General features: G+C 47.5%; 1 protein-coding gene across 1 annotated transcript in view; it reads left to right on the forward strand.

The window, feature by feature from the left end:
* Positions 1–6,099: 6,099 nt before the first annotated feature.
* The window catches only part of SH2B2 (SH2B adaptor protein 2), a 46,674-nt gene continuing 29,859 nt past the window's right edge, over positions 6,100–22,914 (forward strand). Inside the window, exon 1 of the mRNA XM_035139936.3 lies at positions 6,100–6,131. The gene's annotated coding sequence lies outside the window, so the exon portion shown is untranslated. The remainder of the gene's footprint in view (positions 6,132–22,914) is intronic.

Genomic DNA, 22,914 nt, shown 5'->3' on the forward strand with positions numbered 1-22,914 from the left:
ATGCGGCGTGGACCCATCAGAAACGACAATCGATATGAAATGGAAACATTGGCGGGAAGAGTGAGCGAAAGTTGGAGCCTTCTCTGAGTCAATGGCACAAGAGGCTTCTCTTGACCTCTTTCCCCTCAGCCTCAGCACTGCAATGAATAAAGTGGATAAACAGTCACAAGTCCAAGCAGGGTGGGTAGAAATTGTAACTCAAGAAGAAAGTAGCCCACCGTGAGGCACCCAGCCACTAGAGTCAAATTTGCACCGTACATTTACAGCAACAGCTTTGAACAATCATGGCTTCTCACAAAGAATTCTGGGAGCCGTCGTTTGTCAAGGGTGGGTGAGGGGTGTTAGGAGACACCTATTGCAATTCTCGGGGTGGTTTCCGCCTGCAGGAATGGCGGACCTGTTTTCCATCTCTCTGACCTTCGTAAGGAATTTGGCGGTTGCTAGGGGAGTAAATGGCAACCCCCTACCCTCTCCGGGGGTTACGGAGAGGGGCCGCTGGCCCGCGATGCCCCCAGACCCACTCCGACTGTTTTTGGAGTGGGGGGAGCTTGGGCTGAGCACTTACGAGGGCCAGGACTCCCGGACGCTAATCTGCATGGCGGGGATTTCCATGGTTAAAGAAGATAATTAGGCTTAAATCTATGGACATACTTCAGAAGGAGGGGAAGAAGCGCTGTTTACTGCTGAGAAATTTATGCTGCTGAAAGGAGAGGAGTCAAAGATTGTACTGCATCTGGAAGAAGGATTGATGGGGACGGAGCGATAAGGGAAGGGAGTTTTTATTTTTATTTTCCTTCATATTGTTGCCTCGTACCTTCCCGGACGCGATGTCCTGGCTTGTTTGGAGTGAAAGAGAAGCAAAAGACTGTGTGAGTTGAACTTTATAACTGTTGTTACTGAGCATATTTTTTTAAAGATGTGGAGTTGTCGATGAGAAAAGCCTCCCCCTAGTCGGGCGGAAGGAGTTCTGGACGCGCTCGGAGGATTTATGAGTTGTGACGCACTTTAAATTGGAGCAGCGACCTGAAGCTAAGTTCAGCTATAGGGCAAGGAGATCCATTAATTTACCAAGAGTTTATGGTTTGATGTTTGGGTCTCCTGCCTGAAAAAGCTGTAAATTCTATAATGATCGTGAATCTTCATGGCTATGAGAGAAAGCGAAAGTGATTTGAGCTTTTTGAGATGGCGCTGCTTCGGGCTGCTTCGACGCAACAAGGAGCTCCATTAAGAAGATTTATGGGGAGGCTGGACTGATTAACTCACACAGGAGAAAGAACATCTGTGAAACCTTGTTTGATATTTATCTCAGCGGCTGGGAAACAATCGGATGAAAGTGAAAACATCTATGTGACTGTAAGGGGAAGATCTGGATTATTATGAACTTGGAGGACGATTTGAACTTTAGAAAAAAGACGGCAGTGGACAGTTGCGAGGAATTCCCAATTTCCTGAAGCATGGGAACCCAAATAAAAAATTCTTTAGATGATTTGGCATAACATTCGGTTTGATTGATATATATATGTGTATAATTTGAAATATTGAATGTGATATAATTGGTTTTAATTGGAAAATTAATAAAAATATTTTTTTTTAAAAAAAAAATCAACCCCTCTTTGCAAAAGGACTGATGTATGGTGGCCTACGTCAAATTGTCGCTTCTTGGCCAGCATGGGACTGGGGAGGCTAGGGTTCAAACCATGGCCACTAGGCCATGAAGCTCACTGTGTTACCTCAGGCCAGCCAAAGAACCTCTCAGCCATTGCTGAGTTTTAGTCAGGGTGAAATGTCCACCACCTTCAGTTCCTTAGAGGGAAAGTGTGATAGAAGTCTAATGAATGGATTGACGGCTTCAAAAGGAGGTGTTCTGAATCCTACATTTATTTGGGGGAGGGAGATGCTGCAGCCCCCAAACATCTGGAGAGTCTGGCAATGGATGCTCTAGGGAGCAAAATAACAAAAGACATAGGAACATAAGAAGCTGCCTCATACCAAATCACATCACTGGCTCATCTATCTCAGTAGAAGGTGCCATCTAGCTGTTGTTGAACTACAACTCCCATCAGACCCAGCCAGCATAGCCAACGGTAAGGAATGATGGGAGCTGTTGTCCAGCAACACCTGGAAGACACCATATTGGCTATCCTTAGTCTGTACTAGCAGTGTCTCCAGCTGTTTTTGGACTACAACTCCCATCATCACTAGCTAGCAGGACCAGTGGTCAGGAATGATGGGAATCATAGTCCAAAACTGCTGGAAACCCAAGTTTGGGAAACGCTGCTCCACAGTTTCAGAGTGGACTCAGTGGAGACTCTAGCAGACCTACTTGGGAGATGCTGAGGACCCAACCAGCGACCTTCTCTGTGCAAAGAAGGTGTTTGTCCACTGAGTTACAGCCCTTCCCCACAAAAAGGGAGACTTGAGCACCTAGACAGGAGACTGAAGGGGCATAAGGGTCTCCAGATCACAGTCGTCCCCACTGGGGCGAGATGTTCTGCATCTCTATTTAAACAACAGCAATTATTTCTAAATGTGCACACGTGCCTATAAATCAGCAAGCCCAAATGCTATGCAAATCTGTGTCCTCTCCTGACTGCTCTTTTGATGACGCATTTCCTTTCTGGGTGATGTGTAAGTAGCTACCCTTTTGTGAGTGTAGCAGGAGGTCTGTGGTTTGGCCAATGAAGCCTGGCATGAGAGTGGGGTTTTCCAAGCGCATGCCTCTTTTCTGTTGCGAAACCTTTGAGGTTCTTAATATTTCCATCATCTGTGCCATCCTGTAGTGCAGGGCTGGGAACCTGCGGCCCTCCAGATGTGGCTGGACTCCAGCCAGTTTGGCCAGGATATTGGGAGCTGGAGACTAGCCACTTCCAGAGAGCTACATGTCCCCCTACCCCTGCTGCAAGTCAGGCTTCGCCAACCTAGTGCCCTCCAGATGTCCTGGAAGACAACTTGGTTTTCTGGGAGTTGTTGTCCAAAACACTAGGTTGGAAAAGGCTGATGTACTGATAATTTACCAAGTATAGGTGTGTAGGATATGTCATTCTCTCATAGCTGCCAAGTCTCCCGTTTTTTCACGGGGAAACCCCGGATTTTAATCCGTTTCCCGCTGTTATCCCGAATAGAAAAAAATCCCGGAAATTCCCCGGATTTCCTACCTGCCAGGGAAGCTCCATTTCAGGTGCCACTCTTATGGCTGGCCTGAGGTAACACATGTCTGGGCACCGGAAATCGGGCAGCGCTGGCACCGGAAGTTGCTTCTATGCATGTCCGGACATGCGTAGAAGCGACTTCCAGTGCCACGCCGCTGCTGATCCCTCATTTTTCAGCGGGAGACTTGGCAGCTATGCATTCTCTGACACTTACAACAAGAAAAGTCTGGAGTGGATACTAAACTGACATTCTGTTCCATCAGGCTGCCTCAGTGGAAGAGATGGCAAGAAGGACTCCCTCCATATGATTTGAAGAAAGACCAGCCTCACTAAACACCTACCCTGGGATTATTACTATGCCAACTGGTCAGTATAAGAATGACTATTTGAGAATTGGCACCTGAGTTTGCTTCCCCACCTCCCTCTTCCCACCCTGCCCCCTTCCACTTGTCTGTTGGATTTCTTAGACTGTAAACCTGTGTGGGCGGTTTTAATTTATTGGATGGTGCTCTAAATAAATAAATAAAGCAAGCTCAGGTTCAGCGTCCGGCCCTTCCATCAGGCAAAGGGAGATGCTAGCCGCCTCAGGCAGAAGTTACTGTAAGGTTTTGGACTGACTGTGAGGTTTTGGAAAGCAGAACTGTTTGTGCCATGTGGCCGGGCATATAGGCGCTAACTCCCTGGGTGGCCGAGCACCCACAAAATACCCCAGAAAGGGGCCGGGCACCCACAAATTTCTGTGCCAGGGCCATGCATGATGCATGGCACCCACAGCCTCAGGCACCCATAGTCATGGGGGGCCAAGTTGGCACTTCTGTGTTGGCTGTCAACCATAGAATGGGACGTGCAGATGCCATTTCAGACTTCACCCCAACAGTGGAGGTGGTCAGTTTGTTCTGGTTTTCTCCTTGTCCTCCCCACTCGCAAATATTTATTTATTTATTTCCATATAATTTCCATACCGCTTGATTGTTAAAAACAACAACAACCACACACACACACACACACACACAAACCTCAAACAGATTAAAACAATAAAATGATCCAAAAGCAGTTAAAACCAGCTACTGTATTTAAATCATTCAAATAATGAAAACCAGCAATAAGCAAAACACAGATTAAAACACGTGAATGTTCTACAAATCTGGACAAGCTAGCCTAAACAAACACCTTTTTAGCAGTCGCCAGAAATATTACAGTGAATATCAATTTCCTACAAATGCGGAACGAGTATTATGTGGCACTTGGAACGGTGCTAATTCCACAGAAGGAAAGGGTTGAGTGGGCGTATATGGGGTCAAGCAGTTCAGATGCTGTGGGCACTTAAAAGCCAGTAGTACAATTGCTTAGCATCTATCTATCTGAACTCAACCCTGCGAGGTAGGCTAGGCTGAGAGGCCCCTTTATCCAGCCCCGTCTCTCCCACCATCAGAGAAAGTTGAAGGGTGAGACCAGGTGCCCATAACAATATTTGTAATTGGCTGTGCTGTTCACACCTGTGATTGGCCAGCAGAGGAGATGTACAGAAAAGACTCTAGGCCAGGCATCCCCAAACTTCGGCCCTCCAGATGTTTTGGACTACAATTCCCATCTTCCCCAACCACTGGTTCTGTTAGCTAGGGATCATGGGAGTTGTAGGCGGAAACATCTGGAGGGCCGCAGTTTGGGGATGCCTGCTCTAGGCAGTCTCTGAATGATTGGAAAGTTATGAATGTGGTGGGTGGATGGAATACGACAGCCTTGGATTTTGAGGTGAACCACCTTGCCCTAGTGGTCAGTCCCCTCTGTGCCCCAGGCAGCAAAATGTCTTTTCTCCCATCTCCCCCTCCCTTGCTTTTTTTATTACCATGTCTTAGCACAGGCTATGCTTGAGGCAGGCAGGCACTCTGCACATTCTCAATGGCACCTTGCTTATCCTTTCTTTAAAGGAGGACTGTTCATCCACGAAGGGCGGCATTTGCTGCACTTACTTGGTGGGATGGGAAGGCATCCTCTGTGTACACAAAGACCTTTTAAAAATCACTTCATGTATAATATATTACAGCATATGGGTGGCTCTCAGCTGAGGAAAGAATATGCTGCCCCAACTCAATTTTTTCCCTTCCTTTAAATTATGGCTACTTAAGTGTTGCTGGCTGCTGCTATGCTCATTCACTGCGGCAAGAATGCACTCTGCACATGGTTAAGTTCACTGAATCCACTTTTTATATTTTAAAACTCCCTGAATATCACCTCTGAAGGATTTGTTCAACATGCTCGAATCAACTCTGTTTCTTAAAAGTACCCCCCCCCCCCGTGTATCGGAGCTGTTTCTGGTTATACTTAAACAAGGAAAAAGCGCTCTGTTCATGCTCAAGCCCCAGTTGCCTGGCTGCCTGTATGTTTCAGAAAGCATAACTTCGTGTATGATAGCTGGATAGCTCAGTCGGTGGAGCATGAGACTCAGGGCCGCAGGTTCGAGGTCCATGTTGAGCAAAAGATTCCTGCATTGCAGGGGGTTGGACTAGATGCCCCTTGGGGTCCCTTCCAATTCTGTGATTCCATACCAGACCTGGCCATTCATTGGGGTGGGGACACGCCCCCTGTACGTGCTTGACAATGTGAAAAAAATAATAACCATGTCTTCACACGGAGCAGAGCTGTCCCTGCCTAGTTAGGTACGCGCTCTGCACATGCTCTTTGTTTTGAAGACAACCCCTGCCTACCGCGGGTGTATGACGGGGGGGGGTAGCGAGAGCCGGCTTGTCACATGACCTCTCCTTCTCCGCCTGCCGGGCCCTTTAAACCCTTCTCCGCCGAGCGAGTGGGAGGAGACCGGGGCCGGCTCGGAGACACCGGCGGGGGCGCCTCTTCCTCGCAGCGGGAGCTGCCGCGCGCCGGTAGCGGCTCGCCTGCCCGCTCCAGCGCTTCCCTTCCGTCCCTGCACCCTGGTACCGACGCCACCGGCGGACCCGACGCCCCTTCCATGCCTCTCCAAGCCCGGTAAGCGCTGCGCCCTCGCCCCCTCCCCCTTCGCCCTCTCCTCCTCCTCCAAGGAAAAGAAGCAGCGAAATCCGCCGCCTCCTCCTGCTGCTGCTTTTCCGCGGTCCCTTCCTCCTGCTCTTAATCCCAAGATTTTGCTTTTTGCACGAGCGGGAAGGTTTGCTGGGGGTGGCTCGAAGGAGGGCCGCGATTTCAAGGAATGGTGCTTTCCCCCGATCGTCTCCTCCTGCAGTTTTTTTAAATTTTATTTTAATTATGGCTTTCTCACTAAGAATCACTTGTTTTGTATGTGTGCTTTTTTATGGGCTGTGCGGGGACGCTGATCTCTCTCCACCACCCTCCCGATCAGTTTGGTTTGTAACGTTGTGGGGGGTTTGTAAAAACGCAAGCGCAAATGGGTGGTCTGCTGGGGAAGTAAAGCAGCCCCCCTGGGGCGCCCCCTGCGGGATTTGCTTCCTGCTGGGTGTGCTGCAAGCGCTGCCACCTTAAAATGACAGGAGGTGCACATTTTGATTGTGCAGCTATTTGGGGTTCCCCCCCGCGCGCCACTTACACACGCATGCACACACACGCGCCACCACCTTCTGGGGTGCAAATTGGTCCTGAAGAATTTGGCCCTTCTGTGTGTTTTGCACGTGTGCGCGTGACAGCTATTTAGGGGGGCAAAAAGATCCACACAAACCCCGCTTGTAAATTTGCAAAGCCTCTTGGAGAATCGCGAGGTGTTGCTTGTGTGTGTGTGCGCGCGCGCGCGCGCAAGGCGAAATATTTAGGGAGAAATGTTTCCTCCTCCTCCCTCCTTTTCGCTATGCCTGTTTTGTTTGCAATTTATCGGTGCTTTTCTCTCTCGGGTGGTGATCGTGTGTGCGAGAGAAAGAGATTCCCTCCCACTCCCTCTTTTCTCTTGCATATTACAATGCCGCGCGCGCGCGCACACACACACACACACACACACGGCTAGATCGACGTGGTGTTTTTTTGTGTGTGTTTTTTTGTTTTTGCATCCTGAGTGGTGTTGCGTGAAGCAAGGACGGCGATCTCCTGGGAATAATCCATATTCTATGAACCTGCCAATCCTTCCTTCCTTCCCTTAATGAGATCTGGGAGACGGCTGCCCCCCTCCACCCCGACTTGCAATTATTTTGTAAGGAGGCCTTTTTGCAGGGGAGGGGGCCGGTGGGTTGCCTGCCTGCTTTCCTCTCTTTCCACCTGCGTGGGCAGACATCAGGTGCTCTTAACCAGATAACCACAGGTTCGGCTGCAGAAATCCGTATCTGGGAATGCCCAGTCTGCCCACTGACTGCCCACATGTAGTGTGAGACAGGAGAGCAAGGAGATTATTCTCTGTGGGGTGGATGTGTGCCCCAGATATGGGGCAGGGAGGCTCCTTGAGCAACCCACTGACCCTTCCCTTTGCCCCCTGTGCACTTCTTTGCTTCCCAGTCTACAGCTCCGTGCATGAATGCTTGCCATTATGGTGGGCTGGATGTGCAGAAGGTGCAATCGCAAGGCTCGTGTGTGTGTGTGTGTGTGTGTGTGTGTGTGTGTCTGTGTGTGCTCTGCATGCAAAACATTTCATCTGTGTCAAAGGTGGAGGAAGCTTCTGTCTTTGCTGACAAGGCGAAAACCCCACCGAAGAATTTAGGGCTTATGGCTAATGGCAGCCCTTCGCCTAAGGGGGAAAAGCTTGGTTTGGGAAGGATGGGGAATGTTGTGAGGAGACTGAATTTGCCCCTTGATCATTTCTATCACTGCATCTCTCATTCTCTGGCTTCCATTTGTCAGTTACACTAGTTGGAAGTGGGCTTCTATATGGAGTGAGCTTTTGGTTTCGTTCAATAATGTGTTTCTGGCCCAAACCAAATGGGGTTGGGCCCTGGTGGGGTTTTTTTGGGTTATGTGTGTTGTATATGCTCTTGAAAACATCCCTCAAGTGTGAGGAGGCAGTGAATTGAGGAAGGGCTTGCCCTTGTCTTTCTAAACATTAAGGGTAGCGGTTGCCTAGTGAAAAGGAATCCTACAACTGTAGAATTGGAAGGGACCCCCAAGTGCCATCTAGTCCAACCCCCTGCAATGCAGGAAGCATCTGTGACAGATGGCCACATATAATTGGACAAAACCCAGTGCTGCGTCCTGATGGGTGGTTCCTACCATTGACAGGACATTAGCAACAAGAAAACTAGTTCAATAATGATCTTGACTGGCTGCTGGTTGTGGAGGGGTGCTTAATTCTCCTTGTGTCTCTTGCCCCCCCCCCCAAACCGCCACCAGTTGGCAATGTATTGCTCCTGTCAAAAGGAGCTTGGACATGTGTTGGTTGATCTCAGAAATGAATTCCTGAGTGGCAGCCCAGCCATTCTAGCAGATAAGTCCCTTCCTAGCTTCTTGTAATAATTTAGGCAATGGGACCAAGATTTGGGAAGGTTGGGTAGGCAGCTGAAGGATTTGCTCTCCTCCCAGGCGCATTACAATTTATATGGATGCATTTGCAATTCCTTTTTCCAATGAGCTTAGGGGTGGGTGGGTGCAAGTATTTCTCTCAATCCTTCCCCCCAACCTCTAACCTAACAACAACCCTGTGAGGTTGGCAGGAATAGCGACTGGCTCTGAGTTACCTGAGTTGGGCTTTGTGGTGTAGTGGTTAAGAGCAGTAGACTCTAATCTGGTGAACCGGGTTTCGCGTCCCTGCTCCTCCACATGCAGCTGCTGGGTGACCTTGGGCTAGTCACACTTCTTTGAAGTCTCTCAGCCTCACTCACCTCACAGAGTGTTTGTTGTGGGGGAGGAAGGGAAAGGAGAATGTTAGCCGTTTTGAGACTCCTTCGGGTAGTGATAAAGCGGGATATCAAATCTAAACTACTCTTCTTCTTTGTGGCCATGTGGGGATTTGAACCTGGGTGCCATGGGCCTAATCCAGCACTCTAAGCCAGGCTTCTCCGAGCTAGTGCCTGCCAGGTATTGTGGACATGGGCTCTCATCAGCACAAGATCAGTGTACACATTTTTGTGAATGCAGCAGGCCACATTCTCAGCGTACATTTAAAAGCACTACAAAACCACTTTAAATAGCCATAGCTTCCCCCACTGGGCCATGGAGCTCACAGTAGTAATCTAGTCAGTCATTCTCTGAACCTAACTTGCCTCGGAGGGGGTTCGTTGCACGGATAAAATGCAGGCAGCCCATGCTTGAGCTCTGGGGAAAGGCATGATAAAAAATAATAAAATTAAAAGAAACTGAAAAATGCATGTTATCAATGGTTCAAACTATACCTCAGCAATTGCAGTGTGTTTGCAGGTTTAGGGTTTGTGGGTTCTAGATGCATCTTGTCTCTAGCACATACGTTGGACTAATGCCTGGGAGAGACCAGGGTTCAAACCCCCACTTAGCCATGGAGCTTCCTGGGTGACCTTGGGCCAGGGTTGTTGTGAGGATAAAGGGAATTAACAATTGTATAATTGGAAGGGACCCCTTAGGGCCATCTAGTCCAATCCCTGCAATACAGGGAGAACCATGTGTGCTACCATGTGCTCCTTTGGAGGAGAGGTGAAATATAAATATGACATATAAGTACCGGTAAATATGTGTGTACCTCTTGCTCTGAGGCTCAAGTGTCCCAGGATACCTTGGGAGGGGAGGCTAAATCCCGAAGAAGGGTGGAAGTTTTAAGAATGTATTACCCAATCCAGGCAAATTCTAGGACAAGGATTGCCAGGGATATTGTCCAGAGAGTAGATATCACCCGTTTAAATGTAGCTGCTGTTACTGCCAAGTAATGTTACTTGTTATCAGGGCAACGATTCCACATAGCTGAAATCAATTCATGAAAATGTTCAGTTCTGTTACTGTTGGCTTTAATATAGAGCTGCCATACATCTGGATTTTCCCAGACATTACTGGGATTTCAAAGGTGGAATCGACGTCTGGGACACTCAACAGTTTTGGGGTGTCCTGGTTTTTATTTTTTGAAATACGGCAACCCTCCTTAAATAGGGATTAAGGGTGGCAGTCAGCTGTACTTGGAGCACATCAGTTGGAAAGAATGAGCAGGACTAAGCTAGGCCCTTTAATTTCAGTGGATCTACGCTGAGTAAAACTTACCAACCAGAGCTCTCTTTTCTCTCTCATCACAATACATGTGTTAATTAGATCACCAAAGGCCAGGATGCCTGTGCTTATCGCTAACAACTGTTTTGCAAATGTTAATTATAGCTGTTAACTCTGGCTGCTATTAAAATATAGCCTATATGCATCTCAAAAAGTGGGACCACCATCCATGAAACCTTGTTCCAGGGATGCGGCTCTTTCAAGGCCTCCAGATGTTGTTGGACTCCAAGTCCCATCAGCTTCTGCCAATACGGCTGTCAGGAATGATGGGATTTGGAGTTCAACCGTTTCCTGAGCAGCACAGGAGTCCCCCCCCCTGCCCCCACCTCTCCTTTTGCCATGATACCTTTGATGAGTTTCTTAAGCTTTGTGGAAAGGACCAGTAAGCTGCCTCAGGCTTGAGTCAGACCGTTATTCCATCTAGCTCAGTACTGTCTGCACTGACTGGCAGCAGCTCTCCAGGATTTCACTGGGGAGTCCTCTCCAGCCCTACCTGGAAATGTCAGAAATTCGACCTGGAAATCTGTGTGCAAGGCAGATGATGCTGTTACTGAGCTGCGAAAATGAAGGATGGAATAAGTTTGTTTTCTCCTCTCTCCAGAGGCTGGGACCTGAACCAATGTATTATTCAAGTTACAAGCAGACTCCGGCTAAACATCAGGAAGAACTTTTCTGGCATGCAATCAAGAAATGAAACAAACGAGCAAGTTGCTCATGTCCCATCCATTTCAGTAGGTCTACTCTGAGTGTAGAACTTATAACTGGACACAACCCGGAGTGTTTAGTGACACCCAGCGGGGGAGTGTTTGAGATTATATCGGAAGGATTGGATGGTGAAGCTGAAACCCGTGGCAGAGAGGGCCGCTTCTCGTGGGAAGGCATTTCTGTGCAGGCTGCCAGGGATCGCCGGGATTCCTGCAAGGTGTCTTTAGTTTGCACCGTTGAAAGTAATTAGCGGCAAGTGTAGCAATACTGCAGCTCACATGCTGTATGTAATTGAATTTCCCAGCTCGGATTTGTGTTAGACGGCAGCGGTGTTAATAATGGTATAGATTTGCATTTCCCATAATTCCTCAGCCAATTTAGAACACTTGGCTGTTGTTGCAAAACAGCGATGGGGAACCTTTGCCCCCAGGGGCCAAATGGGGGCTGGATCTTCCGAGCGCTCCATGCCAATAGTGGGTGGGGCCAGGGGCAAAGGTGGGTGGAGCAATGGAAATAGATAAAACTTAGGCTAGTATGTACACACACACACACCCCTCTCTTATCCTCCATTCAGGCAAGCAGGTGCCTTTGTCAAAATTCAAGGACACATCCCAGAAAGTAGATCCCGTAAGCCCGAGTCTGCCTGCCCCTGATTTAGGCCGCCTGGCATGTCTAGGTAATTTGCACACACTCGTGCAAACATCGGGTGATGCCGACTCTGTGGTATGCACAAGATGCAAATTTCTGTTCTGTTTCCTTGCTTTTATCAGGAGAAGGAAACGGAATGGATTGTCGAGCCAAGGGCTACGCTTGCTTACTCTGTCGCTGGACGAATTCCTAATAGGGCAGCGGATAAAGAATCCGAGGTGGTTTTATTGCCTCCTCGGACAAATGTTTCCTAAGCCTTGAGTGACAGACGGAGCCTTCAGCCAGTCTGGGCAGGAAGTCAAAGCTTGCATTTAAGGGAAGGCGGCGTTGACTGTTCAGCAGGGAGGGGTGAAACGCCACTATTTAGTTGGCATTAAGAAAGAAAAACAAAACCGAACCAGGAGCTTCCTGACTGGCTCAAACAGGAGTCGACAGAGACAGCCAGTCTGATGTGCTACCGGTATTTATATTATATCCTATAGATCCCCATTATGCTTCTTCTTCTTCTTCTTCTTCTTCTTCTTCTTCTTCTTCTTCTTCTTCTTCTTCTTCTTCTTCTTCTTCTTCTTCTTCTTCTTCTTCTTCTTCTTCTTCCTCTTTTTAAAAAAGTTTGTTCCCATCTCAGGGAGGTGGGGAAGGAATGCTGCTCACCCAGAGACAAAACATTGCTGGTATTTCATCCTCCTCAAGCTGCATCTCCGAAGTGTCCATGCTTGGAAATAAAAGTCATTGGTAAGGCTGTCATCCAAGTAAACTAGTACTGATAGCTAGGGGAAGCAGAAGCTTATGGGAAGAGGCTATAGCACACTGGTTTAGCACATCCTTTCCACACAGAAGCCCCCAGCTTCAGTTTTTGTCACCTGAGACCATGGAAAGCTGCAGCCTGTCAGGGCAGACAGTACTGCACCAGATGGACTTAGTGTAAGATTGTTCTTATATTGCAACCACTGTAGGCTGCAATTTATTTGTTGCATTTGTATCTCACCTTTTTCTGCAAGGAGCTCAAGGCGGCTGACATTATTCAACCCCTCGTTTATCCCCACAACAACCCTGTGAGGTAGGTCAGGCTGAGAGGTTTTGAGCAGCCCAATATAGGCTTCATGGCAGAGTGGGGAATTTTTTTTGAACCTTGGTCTCCTACAACCTGGCTCTTTGAGAAGCTCAAGTGGAAATGCATATGCTTTGCATGCAGAAGATTCCAGTAGTCCTGCCTGTCTCTTGACAAAAATCAGAACTTGAACTCTCAGCATGGTAGGAAGTTTTTAAGGTTTTATATAAGAACTCAGTGCAACATTCCAGTATGGGTTTACGGGGCTGCAAATTCATAAGGCACAGCAGAGATTTGCAATATGTCACCATGTGTAAGCTGCTCTCTCCTTTTGAAAAGCAGGGCAGGCATAGCTATTTGCATAGCTGGTGTCCTGTAGAGCAGTGCTCCCCAACCTTTTTATCGCCGCGGACCAGTCAACGTTTGATCATTTTACTACGGCCCGCTGACGGGGAAACGTTGATTGTTTCGCGGCCCGCTGGTGGGGGGGACATTGATTGTTTATATTTTATTTAGATTGTTTTGATTTAATAATTTTAATTTAATTGTATTTCATGTTCATTGGGCGGCCTGGTACCAATTGATCCACGGACCGGTACCGGTCCGTGGACCGGGGGTTGAGGACCACTGCGTTGCTCTGATTGGTCCTGTTGCCTCCATGTCCTTCAAGGAGTTTCTGGAGCCATCTTGCCCTTGGATTTATCCCCAAGCACTTTTCCAGAAGGGGATGGTTCTTCACTGGAAGGCAACTGAGACAATTCAACAGGTGGGGAGGTGTTGGGTACCTGATGACTTGGAGGTGAGCCATTTTCTTGACAACCTGCTCAGCCCTTCCCCGAGATCCAGGCCTTCATCTCACTATCCACTGTGCAAGCATTAGGAATTTGCCAGGCATCTTTTGCACCTGGCTACGAGCCACCTGCAGCTAAGTGAAGATGCCTGGGTGCCAAGATGGCGCCTGATGTCACCACCATCTGGAGGCACGCTTGGAAGATCCTTGGATTTTGACTGCTTTCACACATTGGCAACACACCCTGTAGAATTCTATCCGTATCTGCACAATCAGAATGAATTTCTGGAACCAAAACGTATTGAAAAATACGGCTTTCTAGCTGCCTGGCCCCCAAATGGCGAGTAGGCATTCTGTTTTGGCTGCTGTAACCTTAGTTTAATGAGCTGTTTTGCGCCTAGCTTATATACCTGAGTTTCCACCAACCAATGTGGCGAATTTCAAAAGCACTTTGCAAGCAAAATCCCTTGGCCACCAACTTGGCTGGCTTTTAATAGGTGTTCGGCATTTGCGGGGGGGTGGGCAGTTCTATCAATGACTGCTTGTCAGCATAGCTAGGTTACCTCCTGTATTGGAGGCGATATGCCTTTGAATCCCAGTTACTGTGGGAATCACGAGTAGGCATGGCAATTGTCCTGTCCTTTCCTGTTTTGGGCTTTCTGGAGGTACCTGGTTGTTGGCTGTGAGAACAGCTGGATAGACAGAAAGAAAAAATAGACAGAAGAAGAAGAGGGCGGCAGGCAGATGGAAAAGGGGCAATCATACCCACAGTCAGAATGTGGCTCCCAACAAATTGCCCCTGAAGGAGTGTGTGGCCCTGGAGAGGGGAAGAAACACTGCCTACTCCTATTTTTAAAGGATACCGCCTGGATTCTCTGTTGCCGGTCTGGGAGGAAGTGAGGTCTCTTGCCACACTAGTGTGGTGGTGTTATTAGAGGTGAAAAGGCACCGTTCTCCAAGTTCTGCTCCCTCTACTATCAATGAGGTAGAGCTGAAGTGAGTGGAAACTCTCCCAATGCTGCAATATCCTGTCGTGAATCCTGTTCAGGAGTTGATTGAAGAGGGGTAACATTTATAATAAATTCAGAAAATGTCACCCAAAATGATCACGGGGACGGAGCGACGCCCCCCCCTTTTTTTTTAAAAAAAAAGTTAGTCGCTTTATCTTGCCCATGGCAACCCAAAAGCAACGTGCAGTCTTTCCCCTACGAGGAAATTTTGCCGCATTTGGGACTTTCTGGTTTAGAGAAAAGGTGAGCAAGAGACGACATCATCGAAGTTGTAAAATTACGCATTGCATGGAGAAAGCAGATGGAGAAACGTTCGTCTCCCCATAACGCTAGAACTTGTGGACGTCCAATGAAGCTGAATGTTGGAAGATTCAGGGCAGAGAAAAGCAGGGACTTCGTCACTCAGTGGATAGTTAAACTATGGAACTCCCTCCCACAGGAGGCAGTGATGATGGCCATCAGCTTGGGCGACTTTAAAAGAGGACTGCACCAATGCACAGAGAGAACAAGGCTATCAAAGGCTACTAGGAATGATGATTGTGCTCTGGCTCCATGGTCAGAGGCAGCAATGCTTCTGAATATTAGTTGCTGGAAGCCACAGGAGGGGAGAGGGCTCTTGTGCTTAAATCCTGCTTGCCCACAGGCATGTGGTTGGTCTGGGTGCTGAACTAGATGGACCATTGGCCTGAACCAGCCGACTCTTCTTAGGTTCTTAAATTTGGCAATTTTTAATGTTCAGATGTAATCTTTGGTTGATCTCCCTAAGTTCAATGTGGCATAGACCAGGGCCCCCCAAACTTCGGCCCTCCAGATGTTTTGAACTACAATTCCCATCATCCCTGACCACTGCTCCTGTTAGCTAGGGATCATGGGAGTTGTAGGCCAAAACATCTGGAGGGCTGCAGTTTGGGGGTGCCTGGCATAGACCCACTGAAATGCATGAACCCATGTTAATCATCTCCATTAACTTCAGTGGGTCTTCTTTGAGTAGGACTAGCATTGGAAACAACCCCCAATGTATGATATTATTGATTTTAATGTGTTGCAAACGGATGTCGTTTTTTTTTTTTTTGTTTCCTGCTGGGGAATGTTGAGATGCAAGTTGGGGTAGAAAATACAGTATGTTAAATAAGGAAATTTATTCCTGACCTGGATTCGCTCATTCCTCAGGCTTGTTTGTGTGCAGCACCAGTGTTAGGAAAAAGTAGGCAGGCCTGATTTGTTTAGTTATTTAACCCTGCTAGATCAGGCAGCCAGTCCACTAAACCAGCATCCGGTGGTCAGCTGGCTTTCTCTGGGAAGCCCACAAGCAGGGTATAAAGCTGACATGTTTGTTTCCATTGATGCTTCCAGCAGGCAGGTATTCATTGCTTGACTATTCCTAAACACAGAGGTTCTAAACAGCCATTATGGCTAGTAGGCATCGGTAGAATTTTCCTCCCATTTGGAAGCACATCTCGTAACTGCTAGATGCCATCCATTTAGTTTAGTGGGCCCAAGCCTGTGGAACTCCCTCCCACCTGAGATTAGACAAGCAACCTCCTTTCTGAACTTTGGTTGCATGACTGAAACTTGCTGCAGCTGGCCTTTTGAGGTTATTATTTGAAAATAAAAGTTTTTAAAAATATATTTTTATTCATATAATTATTTATTTATTTATTTATTTATTTATTTATTTATTTATACCCCACCCATCTGGCTGAGTTTCCCCAGCCACTCTGGGTGGCTTCCAATGCAACATTAAAATGCAATAATCTATTAAACATTAAAAGCTTCCCTAAACAGGGCTGCCTTCAGATGTCTTCTAAAAGTCTGGTAGTTGTTTTTCTCTTTGACATCTGGTGGGAGGGCGTTCCACAGGGCGGGTGCCACTACCGAGAAGGCCCTCTGCCTGGTTCCATGTAACATGGCTTCTTATATTGAGGGAACCGCCAGAAAGCCCTCGGCACTGGACACCAGATACGATCAAGAACATATAATTTATTGACATTTACAAAAGTAAAGGGGGGAACCATGCAACTGTATGAAAATTACCCCCCCATACAAATTTGGGTCATTTCATTCACAATTCCGGGGGTGTGTGTGTGTGATGTTGGAGGGTAGTAGCTCTCAGAGCAAACATGGTGTCATAGTTCTTCAAATGCATGGTGTCAATGTAAAGGCAACTATGGGGTTGTGGCGCTCATCTCGCTTCAGGCCAAGGAAGCCGGCGTTTGTCCACAGACAGCTTTCCAGGTCATGTGGCCAGCATGACTCAGCCGCTTCTGGTGCAACGGGACACTCTGGCGGAAACCAGAGCTCACAGAAACGCCGTTTACTCTCCCACCGCAGCAGTACCTATTTATCTACTTGCACTGGTGTGCTTTCGAACTGCTAAGTTGGCAGAAGCTGGGACAGAGCAGCGGGAGCTCACCGCGTCATGGGGATTCGAACCGCCGACCTTCTGATCGGCAAGCCCAAGAGGCTCAGTGGTTTAGACCACAGTGCCACCCCCATCCCCAGGTGTCAATGTAGCCCAGGGTGACTGCCTCTGTCTTAATCCAAAGGCAATTTCCAGGGTGAGGGAAGCTGAGCTAGGTCATATTCACACCATACATTTAAAATATTCTTATACTGCTTCAACGTGGGAACTCTAGTTTGTTAAGGGCTGTGAAAGTTATTAGGAGACCCCTCCCCTCACAGAGCTACAATTTCTAGCAGTAAGTGTAGAATCATGAGTCCTAAAGCACCATTTTTCTTAGGAGTGAGTCTGTGGGGGTACCTCTATCCGTACCTTGAACAAAACTGGCAGTGATAAAATCGCCCTGGGAGGGAGCCAGCTCACAACCCAATTGCCGGCCACCTTTTTCTGTATCTCTTCAGGGAATCATGGCCATTTAGCCATTGGGGTCTTCTTCCTCTTTTCTCCCACCACTCCGCCTCCATGCTCGCTAATGAAAATGTCAGTCGATGGCTGGGATTATATACTGTTGTTGCATTAGCCCAGTAAGTGGTTGACATGAACGGCTCATTTCTTCCCCTCCCCCAACTGGCTGGACAATCCATAATTCGCTGAGCTAAAAACACACCAACTGCACCACATCTCTGATTGCTAATAACACTTCAGTTGTGTGTCATCCAATTTCCTCCCCAAGGCAGGGATGTTTGCTGCTCTGTTACTTTGCAACAAAGTTGGGAAATCTCAGGTCAAGGGGGAAAATGCAGACCTCCAGTTCTCTCCAAATGGCCCTCGGAACTCTTCCTAGGCGGCACCCATCACTGAAGCCTGCCTTGAACCTGCCTTGCGTGTTTTTACCTGCCTGGAAAGTGTCCTCCAGCTCTGAGAGGTGTGTTTGTGTACAAAGGTAAAATTTGCACAAGTTGCTCCACCCCTAGTATGTGGCCCTCAGAAGGTCGCCCAACAGGGTATGTGGCCCTCTAGCTGAGAAAAGTTTCCTCAGCCCTACTGTAGAGAGACAGCTCTTTGTGAGTTGAAATTTTCTGAAAAACAAAATGACAGTTTCTGTGCCTTGTTATGCAGGTGGGTGGAGGTGTTGGTGGTTTCAAAAAATCCCCCAACTTTAGGAAGTTGTTCCGTGAAAGGGAGGCTTGCACAGCAAAGTTATTATCAATCAGAGCTTGGGACACCCAGCCCCGGGGGGTGGGGGTGGCGCTTGCCTAGCCAGCTTGGTACAAAACAGAGAGATGTCTGTTTGCTTGACTGGAGACAGATTGCAGATGGCAGTGTGAAAAGGCAGCCTTGCAAGTTTCAGCCAAAGGCCTCAAGAGCTATAGCAACGGGGTCATTTTGCCCGGGGCCTTGCTTCAGCAGAAGGGGCTTCTCAGAAAGACCCTTTTGGCTTCCGTTCTCTTCCTCTCTCTCTCTGTTTGTCCTCCCCTCTTTGCACGTCTAAAATCTGGATTTTACTCTTCATGCCATTCTTATTTGGCTTGGCAAGTGAGGGATTGCAGATGGCAGTGTGAAAAGGCAGCCTTGCAAGTTTCAGCCAAAGGCCTCAAGAGCTATAGCAACGGGGTCATTTTGCCCGGGGCCTTGCTTCAGCAGAAGGGGCTTCTCAGAAAGACCCTTTTGGCTTCCGTTCTCTTCCTCTCTCTCTCTGTTTGTCCTCCCCTCTTTGCACGTCTAAAATCTGGATTTTACTCTTCATGCCATTCTTATTTGGCTTGGCAAGTGAGGGATGGTGAACGGGTAGCAAGAGGATCCCCGACTGCCAGACCTCTAAGCTGGCCTGAAGACTCCAGATGTGCTTTGCCCCCTTCTGGTGGCAGGGAGAGGGGTTGAATCTCCAGGTGAGCATGAGTAACCGCTAGAGAGAGAGAGAGAGAGAGAGAGAGAGAGAGAGAGAGAGAGAGAGAGAGAGAGAGAGAGAGAGAGAGAGAGAGAGAGTAAGTATGCATGCAACTTGCAAGCTTTAGCCTGACAGAAACTGCATCCCTTACAACTTACAAGAGGGATCATCCCTGACCTTTGACTGTGCTGACTTCTATGGCTGATGGAAGTTGGGGTTCAGCATCTGTGGGGAGAACACAGGCTTCCCTTCCCTGGCCCTATGATGGAAACTTACAAACAGCCCTTCTTTGCAGCAACTCAGGAGGGAGGGGCTTTAAATCACAACCCATGGTTATCTCTTCTTCTGGTTCATTAACCATCTCTGTGTAAAGCTTGCATCTTATTTCATCGAGGAAAGAGGTGCTTTCAACAACAACACACCCTTGCCATTAAATGGTGCAATCCTAATTGCCGTTGTCTGGATTTAAAAGCCCTCTGGAGCATCAACAGCCCCCTTTTTCTGCAGGCGGTCATAGCTTCTCTTTCTCTCCCCCAAACCCTTCTCTCCCAAAAGGGCTGCCTCCCCCCTTGATGCTTTCATGCCAGAGGCTGATGAAAGAAAGCGCATTTTCACTAATGATCAAGATCTGCTTCTCCAAGTGTCTCTTTCCAGTTTGATTCCGGTGAGGGCCTTTGAACAGTTGTTGGCCTCATAATGATGAAAGGGATGTATGTGTGATGCCATAGCAGGAGTTTTTCTCCTCTCTATCTACATGACAAGGGTGGGTTATCATCCTCCCTTATCTGTGGGTGTTTCCAGGCTGTCAGCATTTTGTGAGATGCAGCTCAGCCGCATTCTGGAAATTCTGGAAATGTAGGTTTGTGGGGTTAAAGTGGATTAAAAGCGCGTTGTTTGCCCCCGCGGAATGAACCCACTTCCCCCCCCCCCTTCAAAATGACTTTTCCCAGTGGGGAAATGTACTGAAAAACGTGGAATAAACTTAACAGTGAATGGGAAGAAACACCCCACAAACAAACTAGGACGGATGCTCGTTGCCATCTGACCTCCTCACAAGCAAATTGGAACAAATGCTCAATAAAGACTAGGTGCACGCTATCCTTCGTTATAAGAATTTTAAGGACTCAGATATAGAATAAATATTCATAAATGCACACCTATCTAAATATATGAACCATGTGTCTGAAATAGTATGGGAGAACAATCCTGAAGCCATTTTGACTCTCCCAATGACCTCAATGACCTCCCAATGACAGGTAGGCAAATGGGGAAAGCCTTCATATTGAATTTTGACATACAAATCCTGTCTTAAGGGCTTATTTGTGCATGAATAGGGTGAGCCTGTGACCTGGATTCAGGAACTAAAGTATTATTAACCGTCACAAAAGAAAGGCCAGACTGCACAGGTAATGCAATCAGTAACCATTATCAGGTATCCTGGCAAACAGGATGTCTGCTGTAGACCGCCTCCTTCTGTGATTTATGTGTGATGTTTGGGGATCTTGGGCTACAGGGCGGGCAATTTCAAAAGTCTGTACAGGTATAAGGGCTTGCACACCTTTGTTCAGGGTTCTCCTCCTTCCTGCTTGTGGTGAGTGGGGACCCTGTTGCAACAGTTCCTTGAATAAAGACCAGGCTTACTAGCCACTTTGCTTCTTAATATACTCTGGCTGGCCTCTGTTACTTTCTCCTATCGATAGAGAACCCACTTTTACAGGCTCCGGAATATCCCATAAGGGAAAAGGAGCAGTTTTTCTTATAACATTTTGTGCAAGCAAATCGGGGTGAATGTTCAGTAAACCGGTTGTCTGAAGGAACCCTGTGTTCCTTCCCCTAGGTTGTTGATTGTATCTTGGCCTCTCATCTCTGCTTTCTGCAGGCTTGCCGTATAATGATTGTCATTTGAGCACTCTTTCTGGGTGCACTCAGACTTGGGGGGATATTGCAATAGTTTCCCTAATTATAGTGCTGCTGCTTCTAATGCACTTTTCATACTGCAGTACCTGTTGAATTGTGAAACCCTGGCTTGTTGACTGATACATATCGGTATATCATGCTAACGTTTGATCACATCTGTGGGTGTGGCGTGACACCACAATGAACATCACTGTACAATGTCAGTACAGTGGTACCTCGGTTTATGAACACAATTGGTTCCGAAAGTCTGTTCATAAACTGAAGCAAACTTTCCCATTGAAAGTAATGGAAAGTGGATTAATCCGTTCCAGATGGGTCCGCAGCATTCGTAAACTGAAAATTCATAAACCAAGGTGTTCATCAACCGAGGGTCCACTGTACTTCTCCCCCCCCCTTAATGCACATGTGTGTTTCCCCGCTCCCCCCTGAAAACAGCAGGAGAGAACTGTATGCGGGTCTGCCACTCCAGATTTCATCACTTTAGTCACATGACTTTCCAAATTAAGTGGGCTGCAAACAGATATTTTTTCCCTGGAATCAAATAACATGGAAATGACCAGTGCTATTTTTATAGAAAAAGAGGTGCCAGAACTCCCTGTGAACACCTCCCTTGTTCTCTTATAATGGCAATGGCGCCCACCTGAGAGGTGTGAGGGGAAAGCCCTGGAAATGAGCGCTAAACTGGTGCCATATTACATTAGCTTTCTCAAAGGGCTTTTACGTCATGGGAAAGCTCAAATATAATGTAGAAATCCATGGTTGGGGAAATGGAGCAAACTGCTATGTGAATGCAACCTCTCTCCTGTACATTGGAGAGGTGAGATGAGATGAGGGGTGTGTGTGTGTGTGTGTGTGTGTGTGTGTGTGTGTGTGTTTCTAGCTCTCTTAATGAGTCACCGTACAGACAGGTTCCTAAAAAACTGGTGGAATTTGTGGCATTGGTAAAGAGCAAGCAGTCCCCTAAGGTCTGGTTTTGGGGTATAAAGCCCTATGCAGCTTAGGATCAGGATAGCGCTGGGACGCAGGTGGCGCTGTGGGTTAAACCACAGAAGCCTAGGACTTGCCGATCAGAAGGTCAGCGGTTCAAATCCCGTTGCTCGGTCCCGGCTCCTGCCAACCTAGCAGTTCGAAAGCACGTCAAAGTGCAAGTAGATAAATAGGTACCACTCCGACGGGAAGATAAACAGCATTTTTGTGTGCTGCTCTGGTTCGCCAGAAGCAGCTTTGTCATGCTGGCCATATGACCTGGAAGCTGTACGCCGGCTCCCTCGGCCAATAATGCGAGATGAGCGCCGCAACCCCAGACTCGGTCATGACTGGACCTAATGATCAGGGGTCCCTTTACCTTACCTGAAAGATCATCTCACCACTACACCCAGTCGAACACTGCATTCAGCAGGTGAGGGCCTCCTGTGTATAGCAATTTTTCTGGAAGCCTGTTCCATACAATGTAGGAATTGGGCCTATAGTTCTGCACCACTTCCCCTTGGGAATTCCCTCCCCTTGAATATAAGACAGGCGCTGTCCTTTGTTGTATTTTGGCCGCCAACTGAAGATGTTCCTTTTAAGTAAAGATATTTCCCAGTCTCCATCTGTACTGGGGTTATTTTAAAGATGTCTTTGTTGTCTTATTGCATGTAACTTATTTGCCACCCTGGGCTCCATTTTTTTTGGGGGGGAGGGCAGGGTATAAGTTTAATAAATGATGATAATAAAGCCTATGGCTTTATTTTTTATATAGTGCGATCAATGTGCGTGGTGCTTTAGAGTAACAACCAGAATGCTAGTTCTCTGCTCCAAGGTGCTTACAATCTAAAATTTGGCATAGAGAAGAGGGGAAGAAGAAGATGAAGGCAAGAGTGAACCAGGTGGGAGGGTGGAGATGCGTTTTGTTCAGTTACACATACAGTACCAGGGCTTAGTTTCAGGAGGAATAGAGGACTAAGCAGTTTTTCCAAAGGCTTCATGGGGGAAAGTTTTGGTTACTTGGAGGGAAGGGAGCAAACAAAGGATTTGAGGAAGTGGTTTGAGAGAGAGGTGTCACTTCCCGTAATTTACTCCAGACTTAGATATAGCTAGACTACTGGGGTGGCCAAATCTTCCCACCTCCCTTGGCCCCCATAAACCGGATGCACTGTATTGAAGGTAAAAGCATATTTTACAGATTATGGTTGGCTTCTTTGGGTCAGTCTTTTAAGTCTTTTTTTAAAAGCTTCATACATCGCCTTGAGTGTCCTTTTAAAAATAAAAGTACTGAATAAAACAATGCATG

The sequence above is a fragment of the Zootoca vivipara genome, chromosome 14 (genome assembly GCF_965207765.1).
Source record: "Zootoca vivipara chromosome 14, rZooViv2.hap1.1, whole genome shotgun sequence".
Taxonomy (NCBI): domain Eukaryota; kingdom Metazoa; phylum Chordata; class Lepidosauria; order Squamata; family Lacertidae; genus Zootoca; species Zootoca vivipara.